The sequence below is a fragment of the Lissotriton vulgaris genome, chromosome 5 (assembly GCF_964263255.1).
Source record: "Lissotriton vulgaris chromosome 5, aLisVul1.2, whole genome shotgun sequence".
NCBI lineage: Eukaryota > Metazoa > Chordata > Amphibia > Caudata > Salamandridae > Lissotriton > Lissotriton vulgaris.
The window spans coordinates 790606727-790619018 of NC_141693.1; positions in this window are offsets into that span (position 1 = coordinate 790606727).

Below are 12292 nucleotides of genomic sequence, written 5' to 3' on the forward strand. Positions count from 1 at the left end.
GACTCTTTTCAGTTGTAACGAGTGGCCTGACATGGTAGTATTTAGCATGCATTCTGTTTCTGCTGTATATCTTAATGCCTTTTTTTATGTCACAGGGTAAGGATATGTCCAAGGTGCACTCTATCCCTGTTCTAGTTTCATTATATGACAACAATGATGTTTTATTGTCCCTGATCCCTAATTGCTTTAAAGGCCTAATTGACAATTTGGTTATATTTATGAATAAGGTTGACCTTTAGCCAAATTTCTCTAAAACCTACTAAATGGCTTATGACACTTAGTCCTGTGAGACCAGAGCTATTTCCATTAAAGACAGAACATTGGGAAGGTAAGTAATTTCCAGTGTCTAGGAATAACAATTTGACTTGTTAAGGTTTTGGTCACCCTGCCATTCTACCAGGAGCTCAAGGTTTAATCAACCAGTTGGGTTTACATTTAATTTTGCCCAGAAATTTGGGAGTAAACCAATGATAAATCTTTTGGAAATCTGTAAACACAAAAGTTTACCAATATTAAAATATGTGGCTATTACCAGAAGATAATGTGAAATGCACACACTTCAAATAAAATACAAACATTTTTGTAGGCGCCTCATAGAGCCACCTCCAAACACCACTCGCTAGTGCCCACATGATGAATGAAGCATAAGTTATGTGGACGATTATATTTAGCTATCCCCAAAAATATTATGGTTCTCTATCTGATAAAATACATATGCCACTCTAAACAGAGACATAATAGAAGACTGTTTAGCCTTTGATTTTGGTTACATAGTCCCCTGGCCTAAGTAGGTTAAACAAATTGTTGACTACCTTGGTTTGCCTATCCATGTGATGAACTTCTACAAAGACACTTGAGAGGGCCACTGGGCTATTCTCCCCATCACTCTACCATTGATAGACCTTTGTAGTTGCCTGAGAAGAAAAAAAGAGTAAACATCAATTCAAATGTTTGGTTTACAAAGTAATCTTTTCAATTACACACTGATATAAATGAGTCATAGAAAGTTATTGTAGAAATACAGACTCCCTAATGGAAACAGGAATTGTTCAATAAAATTAAGTCTCAATAATAAGAAGCATACAAGAAATTCAGTAGCAGCAGTACAAAATATGAGAAAGAGAATCTGAAGATAAGATTGCAGGTTTCAATCCTCCTGTCTACATACAAGGATATCTAAAGTCATCAAATGAATCCCTTCTTAAGGGAGCAAGAAAGGTGTCAGCATAGCGGAGACTTCCGTAAAAGATCTCCAAATTGAGACAATGCATAGCATAAAGCCACACAATAGGAAATAGAGCAAGATGTCTGTACCTCTCAGAGTGAAAAGGGTATCTACACTCTAACTTATAATGTGAACATCAATTAACACACAAAATCTACATCATTATCTCCAATACAATTCCATCTTCTCAGGGCAGAAATGTCCTGCATCTTCCATCCTACCACTTTCCGGTTTGAACAGCACGGAGACCTTGAGTGTCGTTTTCAGCCATGGGAGTCTGTCTCCTACTTTGGTAATGAGTCTCCTTCTTGCCAAAAGTTTCCTCCCGTACCTCGCAATCTCTACAACACACAATATGCTTTTCAATAACTAACGAAGCCTCGAGATTGCACCTGCAGAGGAAAGAACATGCAAAGCTAGCTAAACATTCGAATTGAAGGTTAAACATTGAAGTCCAAAAGCTTAGGGTCTTTGGTCAGGCAAAATTTAGATACATAAAGAATCCTGGTTTTAATCTGTTGTGCCCCCTAGTCTACTTTGATGGAAGGAAGACTGATTGTGGCATATTAGCGGCGGAGCCATACCGCGCAAGGGTAGCCCTTTCTGAAGCATCTAGGGAAATTGGAACGCACCTGGACCGCCTTGCATCACAGAGGCACAGTATCTCCGCTATCACCGATAGTCCATGACCACATGGAGAGACACTGCTACTTCAGCGATGTCCCGGACCTGCGACCTGAGGTGATGTTAAGGCTGAAACAGCGGATTTAAAAGCTTTATGGATGGCCAGAAATACACTACGATCCTTTTACCTGACTTCGTTTCCAGCCAGCCTCTACCAGATGTATCAAGAAAACCTGGCTGACTGGATCGCCTATCACAACATGATGAGAAAAACAAACTGCACTCTGGGAGCTGCAGTTTTCACGTGCTGGACTACAAAAGCGACCCCTCCCAAATGAAGCCCAGGTGTGCAACATTCTACTTCAGATAGCCAGTATACTACAACACCCAGGATCTCAGTGGCATTGGTAACCTGGAAGGGAGTGCATCTGAGGAAAGCGAAAGCTGAAACGCATCATGATGATCCATTCAACAATAAAAAGAATCCTGGTTTTAATCCGTTGTGCCTCCTAGTCTATATATGGAATTTCAATGGTTTTGTGCGAGTAAAATAAGGTTTTGTAAATGCAAATCCCTAACTATATATGGTCTATAACCTATGGTTTTTTCAGTGAATATATGTATATATGTATGTGTGTATATATATATATATATATATATATATATATATATATATATATATATATATATATATTCAATGAAAAAACCATAGGTTATAGACCATATATAGTTAGGGATTTGCATTTACAAAACCTTATTTTACTCGCACAAAACCATTGAAATTCCATATATAGTTAGTTGCGCTAACTATATATCGCGCACCCGCAATCCACTGCTGATGATGTCACATATTACATCATTCATGACATGGTCAGTGACATCACTGATGACATCACTGATGACATCTCAAATGACATCACTGATGACATCTCATTTGACATCACTGATGACATCTCATTTGACATCACTGATCACATCACTGATGACATCACTCATGTGATAATACAATGAACCTCTTCAGACTCTAATATAACCTTACATACACTCAGTATAAACAGACACTCACAGACTGTCACTCATCCATGGAGTTACTCACACACCTAGTCAGTCATGGAAAGAATCAATCACACTCCATTTCCTCAACTATACGGTTATACACACCTTACTTATTCAAACATATTCTTAGACATATTTACTCTCTTATACAATCCCTGATACAAGCTCACAGTGATCCATACAGCCACTCACACATTCACTGGCTCTTATCCACAGTTATTTATATATGTCATCTCTCACATGTATTGTGTTTTACATACGTATTTACTTGCACATGTAGCACTGAGATATCCATTCACTCACCAACACACCCATGCACAGTCAACCGCCCATATAGCTGTTTCCACATGCACTCTTGAACTCATACACCTAGTGAATCAACTGCTTACACATCTATGCACAGACTCACACACCTCCCAGCCACCCACACACACACTCAGTCTCCCATACAAATACTTGGGCAACCAATGAATATCCCATATAGTTACTCATATAGGTACTTATCAACACATGCAGCAGTTTACAGAACAACAGACATAATAATGCACAAATTAAGACAGTTTAGTCACTACCCCATGCACTCAGTGAGACACATTTAATCACTCACTCATACAGTCAGTCATGCACCTACTAAATCCTTCATCCAGACACTTATACATCCACTCATTCTTCAATATGTAAGACATATTTCAACTTTACAGAAACATACAGTCACTGGGTGTTGTCATCAGTGATGTCATCAGTGATGTCATTTGAGATGTCATCAGTGATGTCATCAGTGATGTCACTGACCATGTCATGAATGATGTAATATGTGACATCATCAGCAGTGGATTGCGGGTGCGCGATATATAGTTAGCGCAACTAACTATATATGGAATTTCAATGGTTTTGTGCGAGTAAAATAAGGTTTTGTAAATGCAAATCCCTAACTATATATGGTCTATAACCTATGGTTTTTTCATTGAATTTCAATGGTTTTTTAAATGCAAATTTCTAACTATATATAGTCTATAACCTATGGTTTTTTCTGTGAATTTCATTGGTTTTTTAAAAGCTAACATCTGTAGCTATAAAATGTATTCTTTTTTAAATCCCAAAATATTTTTAGATGTTTATTGATAATTTTTTTTTAAATATTTTTTTTTTCTTCGCTTCTAGTTCGCGAACCGGGAAGCTTTCCGTTAGCTCATCTTGATGCCGCGATCTAGTCGGCGAACCGGTCAACGTTACGTTAGCGGAACTGTGACGCGTCGCGGAAGCGCGACGTATCACGTTATCGCGTAATGCGTCTAATGACGCGCCGCGTTAGCGCTCCCGGAAGTACTCCGGACCGCGAACCAGAAGCGATCTGGGACGCGGCGCGCACCGCGTAACGTAAGCGGAACAGGTCATGTGACTTGTTTATCAAACTTTTCATTGGTTCATTTCACTTTTGGTTTCCAAATGATGTATGACTAGGTCATGTGACCTAAAAATAACACTTTTCATTGGTTCAGAACTTTTGCTTTCCCCAAATCATGTAAACCCCTCCTTATTTCCTCACTCTGACTTTCATCTTGGTGAGAGAAAGACCATTTAGCTAGAATTGAACAATGGCTTCTGTACTTGCTGCAGCTGGTGGACCCCCACCACCACCTCCACCTCCTCATAAGAAGAGAGGACCACCTAGTCAATTTATCACTACCAGAGAGGAGGAAGAGGAGGAAGAAGAAGAAGAGGACAGAGAGGAACCACAATTTGTCCAAGAGTTGCCCCGGTTTTCAAAACGAAAAACAAGTTTCATCTGGCAGTTTTTCTCCATCCCTCCTGGATCAAAGAAGGTGAATGCTAAATATGCCACCTGCCTCATCTGTGATGAGAGATTGTCGAGAGGCACAGAGAAGAAATACAGTATGGGCAACTATACGATGCATCGACACATGAGCAGGTGGCATCCCTTAAACTACAGCCGGGCTGAGTTAAGGGATCTACAAGACAATCCCACGACAACTCCTGTGGCCAGATCTACATCCACAATGTCTTTGACGGGAAGAGAGGCACATGAAACTGTGCCAAACATTCAACCCAACTTCCAACATATGAAGTTAACTTGTATACACTGTGGTGCTATGCTGTCCTATGGCAACATGAGCATCAACCTGATGAATACGGCATTCGAAAATCATAAATGCCCTAATGCACCCAAGAAGTAATTTTTTTTTTGCTCCAGTTGAGCCGTTTTCAATGCCTGTTTTTTGTTGTTTCCCCTCCATAAAAAACACAAAAAAAACATAAAACAGTTCTAAAAATACAAAAAAATCAAAAAATGTTCAAAAACAAAAAAAAAAAAAAAAAAACAACAAAAACAAAAAAAAACAGTTCTTTTCAGAACTACCTCCCCTTTCAAACAAAATTGCTAGAATGTTTATCACTCTGGCAAGCACTATTTCTTTTGGTTCGCTTCAAGTTCGCTGACCGGTTCGCGAACTGGAAGCGAACCAAAAAAAATATTTTTTTAAAAAAAAGAAGAGTTAGTATAAGGGAAGTAAACAGAGAATAATGTAAAAAGAAAGACAGCTATAGAGAGTAAATGAGAGATACTGTCAGTGACATCATCAGCAGTGCATTGCGGGTAAAAAGAGTAGAAAACATTTACCTTATAATTCTTGTTACCTTTTTTAAATATTTTTTCATACTTTCAATCTGTAAAACAAAGAACAAACATTTTCAAAAATATTAAAACATGTATTTAAAAATTAGAAAAGACAAGGGAAAAGGTTCAAAAACAAACAGTTTTTCAACAACTTTGACATTTACAGAAGTCTCTGCTTCTCTACGTCCCCTACACAATCCTAAAGATATATATTTTAAAGAAACTGTATCTTGATGTTGATGAACTGAGGCCTATTTTGGAACATGGTGCTTTTTTTGCACTGCTAATGTCTCACAATAGTGATGCAATAGCAGCGCAAAAAAGATGTAAAGACATCATAAAATTGTGTCTAACATTTTAAATGCTTGATTTAGGATGCAAATAAGATGTGTGCTTTCAAGAGCTTTCTTTGAGGTGAGCCCTCTTTTCTTTTTTAAAAAAAAACACTACCCAGAAGTACAGCACTGAAAGCATTAAAATTGATATTTAAAAAACTCAGCTTACCCATATGTACCTCACATTTCTAAATGTATATCATAAGGACAAAAAGCATAACATTAATTATACATGTTAAATGGTTTCTTTTTGCTGTTCTCAGAATGTATCAAATTTCACTTAAATCAGTGACTTGAAGGTATTCATCATGTAACAGCGGGGAAAAAAAAACACAATCAAAATGACTGTGTTTAAAAAACCCATACAACCTAAGAAATCTGATTTCAAAACTCCTTAAAATTAACTTACTTTCAATGACGTCGAACGATCTCCTATAAACAGCATCCACTCTGTTGTGCTACAAATATTTTCAGCCCGCCACTTTCTGAAAGAAAACCTCCATCGATACGTAAAATATGTTACATAGAAAAAAAACTTCTCTCATTATATCACATGTTTCCACTAGGCCAAATCATGTTGCCGCGATTCGCAAGTCTTGTAATTCTTCCAATCAAATCCCGACATTTTCTATTTTCGCAACTTTCAAAAATAAAATATTTGAGATTATTTTCACAATCCTGGACTACTAATATCTTACTCTTCTTTGTCACTCATGTTCTCCTTTTCCTATGACACTGATACTGCTTACTATGAAGCAGACTTACTTGCATCAGGTTTATATAGTTGGATTTTTAATCTAGACAGCATTGCAGACTTACATTCCCTCTACTTAAAATTTTGGTTTTAAAAACACCAGGTAAGAATTTTTAAGGTCAAACGGCAATTTTTTTTTGAAAGTTACAACGGAATCATTACAGAATGACCAGCCGTTTCCAGACTTTAAGTAAGCTGTATAATGTCCTGATGTTGTTGATGGACCATCGTGATAGATAATTGCTACAGTAACAAAAGTCCTCCCTGATATTGACAGCTGAGAAGCCACAAAATTTTTTATTAAAGTTGACAATTTTGATCCATCAGGCCTACAACGTTGAATCATTAAAATGACATACTGGCCATATCTACGTATAAATAATGTTGACATCATATGACATTTACATTGGCTACACTCCATGTTGTGATCCGCTGCTTTTACTAGCTTATTAAAGGACACTGATTTACTGTCTGGCAAAGTTAAATATATAAATCTTTCTGAGTCTACACTAGTAGTACTTGATACCATACAGTTCTCGCAGTCATGCTGCCATTGATAAGAAAGCCCAAACAGGTGATCTACATCTACACCCTCATCTTGCAATACATCAAGCATATACATTAAAAACTCCTGACAATCTTGCTGATTATTTTCAGAGAAGTCTGTTTGACCTGAACATTCATCTAACAGATAACGAACTTCAGACACACTTTCTACTTTTGTTCCATCAGTGCTACATTTCTCTAACACAGAATTCAACAAGCAGCATAAACTTTGTTCTGAATTGAACACAATCTGTTCTTTTAAACTCTCTAGTGAAAAGAGAACATTAACAACTACATTTGCATAGCAGTTGACACCAGAACTGTTTTCAAATTGAAAACCAACAATCTTTTCAACAGTATCCACTTTCTTTCTGCTAACAACTTTCGGTTCATTGACTTTTAGTCTTTTTGCAACAACCTCCCTACTGTTACTGATATTTCTACGTTTCCGGCCTACCACACGTTTCTCAAACAAAGGATATTGAGGCAAATGTGGCGCATACTCTCTTCTTAACCTATTGTATTCCTTAACACAATCTAGATCCGCACAAATGTTTGTGACATCACAGTCAATCAAGTACAATCCCGATAAAGTTCTAACTCGTGACAATGCCACATATGCCATACCCTCCTTGAACACAGAACTGCCAATATTCACCAATGCACAGTCTACACTTAAACCTTGCGATTTATGGATTGTCACCGCATATGCCAAGCAAACAGGAAACTGTTTACGGCGAACATATAAGTCTTTAACAAGCAAAAACCTAGCAGAACAACAACCAATTTGCTGTACTTCCTCCATGCCATCAAATTTAATTCTTAAAAATTCTATTTCATCTCTATTTTTGTATTTCTCAAAATCAACAACATTACCCATTGATCCATTTACCAGACCTCTTTCTACATGTAAATTCCTTCTCAAAATAATTCGGCAATTTAAACACACATTCAAAGTCTTTTCAAAACCCGCTGTCTTAGATATAGTCTTCTCTAATGAATCCAATTTTGATTTCAAATTGTCTGACAAAATAATTGTTGATCCCATATGCTCTAATTTGTCGATAGCTTCAAGTTTCACAATCTCTTGCTTTTCTAAATTCAACATTTTGTTGTTGAAGATGGCACATTCTGCAAGAGTTGGCATGAGACATATCCCAGATTTCTTCTCAGTAATTTTCTGAAAAATATTCTCAGGCTCAATCTCTTGTTTGGGATATAAATTTGACAGTAAACGTGCATTTAAAGCTTCTTTTCCATGCTCGGTCACTTTTCCAATTCTAATATCTTGTAGAATATTCTTGTAATCTTCATCCTTTGCCTGACGCATATTTTGATGCAGTTCAGCATAATTGAAGTTTAACCATATATTGACGTTGCCAATGCTCCCTAGGCACTTCCTGGTATCTTCATGCGTGAGTATTTTGAACACAGGTTGACCTTTTACTGGTGTCAGCTGCAGAAGATCTCCGAAAACAATGATGTGTTTCCCACCAAATAACACATCATATTCAGTTTTAACTACTTCTTGCATTCTCAAATGCACAAAGGCAAGCATGACATTGGAAACCATGCTTACTTCGTCAATGATAAGTAGTTTCATTTTCCTCAAGACTCTTGAAACTTCACAGCATGCATCTCCAGATAACTTGTTGTATTGTAATTTGTTGTCATGCCCCACCGGCAGCATCAGTAGACGATGCAAAGTAATACCTTTAATGTTATGTGCTGCCAGTCCAGTAGGAGCGGTGACAACACAAGACAGCGATGACTCAGTCCTTTCCTGCAAATAACAAGAGATTGCTTTAATGAGGAAACTTTTTCCAGTTCCCGCTTCTCCACTCACGTACAGTCGGACAGGCTTCAACGATGTACATGAGCACTTGTTCTTCTCATGACTTAATCCGTGCTCAATTTCCTTGGTAACTTCATCATATATTTTCCTCTGCTCAACGTTGAGTTGTTTTTCCAAGTCTTCTAAGTTAACTGAATCCTCCTGAGCATGTGCCATGGCTCTTTCTACTTCATTCATAGCAGTGGCAGCTTCATTTTCGATAATAGGTCCTCCAAGTGGATCTTGACTCAATGAAACAGAACTCTGACTGTCCTGAGAACTGTCTCTGGCAATCTCGGCTGCAATCGTTGCTTCCTGCTCAATTTCCAAAGTTAGCATTTCTTGATATTTAGAAAAAGCAGGACATTCTATGGACTCCTTGGCTGCATTGAAAGAGTCTTCGTAACAGAGGAAATCTCCAAGCAGTTCCTCTTCTGCACGCCAAGGCTTGAAAAGTTGCAAAAGTGCTAAATAGAAAAACTCCTTTTTTCCTGGAGATTCACCACTCAATTTTCGATGGTTTACTAATTGGCATTTTCTTTGCTTGACCAGGCATCCCTCACTTCCAATTACAGCATACACTCCTTTCTCAATATCTTCTTTGATGTTCCTCTTGAATATATAATTTTGGAGAACCTCATATAAACAAACATTCTCAAGGTGACTGCTTCGATTTGGATAATATGTATCCAACATGTTGGTCTTCAAAATGTCGGTACTGTTTGGTTCCTTTTCTGCCAAATACTCAATTTCCCGAACAGGTTTTAGAACTCGATTTCGCATTGCAGCAAGACCAAGACTCGCCCAAACGAGACTCCTGGATTTGGCATAGAGACTTGCTGAAGACAATCGATCAGAACATTCGTAAGCTCCGATTTCTCGATGCGACAACATCTTCAGACTGAAACTGTACAACTTCTTGCTGAGGCTCTTTTCATGGGAAATGTCCTCCCACATATCCTTCAGTTCGGTCTTTTCTTTTTTGGTGATGTAAGATGTCACATACCGAGCCACAGCCATACAGTTGTCAGCCACAAACTGTATATCCATGTTGGCATTCCACATGGACAAAATCACTGGGTTGTAGTCATTGATGTACTTGGACTCTTCATTCCTTTTCAAATTGTATGTATTCTTGGGTGATTTCCTCGTCACATTATGTCGCAGAGAAGACATCAAACTGTTCACTCTTCCTTTAGAAATCACCGGTCGTGGAAAGTTGAAACGACATTTGGTGTAGAACTTGTCCTTGTTTCTGAATTTACGACGACAGTACTTTCCACAACGATGGCTTTGGAAACGTAGAACTTGTTCTCTTAGACTTTTCTTCTCCGTTGCGTTTGGAACAGCACACGTAGAATACTGTTCTATGAAATTCATCACTAAGTCATCCGGATCTGTTCCAAATTTAGGTGCATCCTTGATCCACAACAACATATGTATATGAGGGGCACCTCTTGCTTGGTACTCCTTTCTCCAGAAGAAATCCAACACCTCTCCAAGAGGTGGATTCTTTTTATTTGTGATGAAAGACATCATAGCTTCAAATCTATGATTGAAGTACCTGCATACATTCACTGGATCCAAAGAACACAGTTCTCCAGGTGTCTTGAATTCAATGTTTTCAATATTTCCATTTGCCTCTCGTAGAAATTCAAGTAAGTCTTCCCAGCCATACTCGGCACAGCTCAGAGTGAGGAACCATGTTGGAGTTCCTAAGTTCCTCAGCATACATTTTAAATCACCATGACGACGGTACCAGTACTCATTAGTACCACGCTGACACGCCATGAGATTAATTAAGTGAGAATCCAAAATACTGTCTTGGACATTGACTTTATGCATAAAGTCACTTGCCGAGATGTTTTGCATCTGTATACCACTTTTTAAGATGTGGTTCACTGCATATGACAGTCCAGACAGATCGCTTTCAAACAGGAGATGAAACAAATAGGGAATGCATTGCCGAAACCTAGCATCTTCTGCATACAATCGTAAAGTCCGGAATTCAGACGCAGGGATTTGATGAGGTCGCTCATCATATCTTCCTCCTTGACCTGTGGGAAATAGCTGTGGGAAACACCGAGCTTCCAAACTTTCCTCCCAAACACTAATGGGACTCCCTTTGGCTTGTTTCATTTGAAACAACTCAATAGCATTCCCCATGACTTCCTTGGAATGCAAAGGATGAACACTATAATGTTCATATATTTCTTCACTTTTAGAGGCCTCTACTTTCTCAATTTGGCCAGCACACAAATCGCTATCCTCTTCATCACTTACTTCCTCTTCTGCAACATATACATTCTTATAGTACTTATTATTTTTCTTCAAATACACTGTTGCCTTTTTGACTTTCCTAACATCCACTAAATCTTGCCATATTTTCTTATTCTTTGTCGGAACCCCGTTAACCAAGATAACCAGAGGTTCCTCTTCCACTTTTTCTATTCCAATTGTGTTAATGTTTTTCTTCAAATCTAGAGGCAAATAAACAACTCTTCCCTTTAATCCTCTCTGTAAATCTGCTGGAGGCAACTTCCCTGTCTTAGGCTCCATTCTTACAATAGCCTGAAAGGGATGGATACTTTGAATCAAAATAGATTCATAAGTATTTAAATCCTTCAATTCAGAAGGAATCTCAACCAATTCCAGATTATTATGAACTGCCCTAGGAGGCATCTGGTTTTGGTTTAATTTGTTACAACAATAAGTACACACACGTTGGTCCACTCCCAAATCAAAACAATTTTCTACCATCAAGTATGTGGCAAAATCCTTCCATTCACTATTATTTTCCCTTTCAGTTTTTGCATATAAATCCACTAACTTAGTCTGATTCTTATAATAAGTGCGTCGACAACATACACAAGTGAAATTAGGCCTCTCACTTGATTTCATCTGAAACGTGGCAATTTCCTTCTGAAAATTATCTGTACTGGAAACCTGTACATTATCTTCAACATTACCTTCTACTTCTGGGTCAATTTGAACATTCTCATCTTTACTACCAAAGTAACAAAACTCAATTTCTTCACAAATATTCTTGACATCTATTTCAGAACCATGCAAAAGAGCAGCACATAATTGTTTAAGCATAATTGCTGGACTCTTAGCATAATACAACATTCTCACTAATTTTCTCACTTTATTATGATGCACTGCTAGCATCCTGAAATGATGAAAAACACTCTGGCATACTCTCCTGGAAAGACAAGCCAGTGAATGACCACGCAAACCTGTCATTTGTCTCACTCTGCAAGGATCTAAATCTTGCAACAAC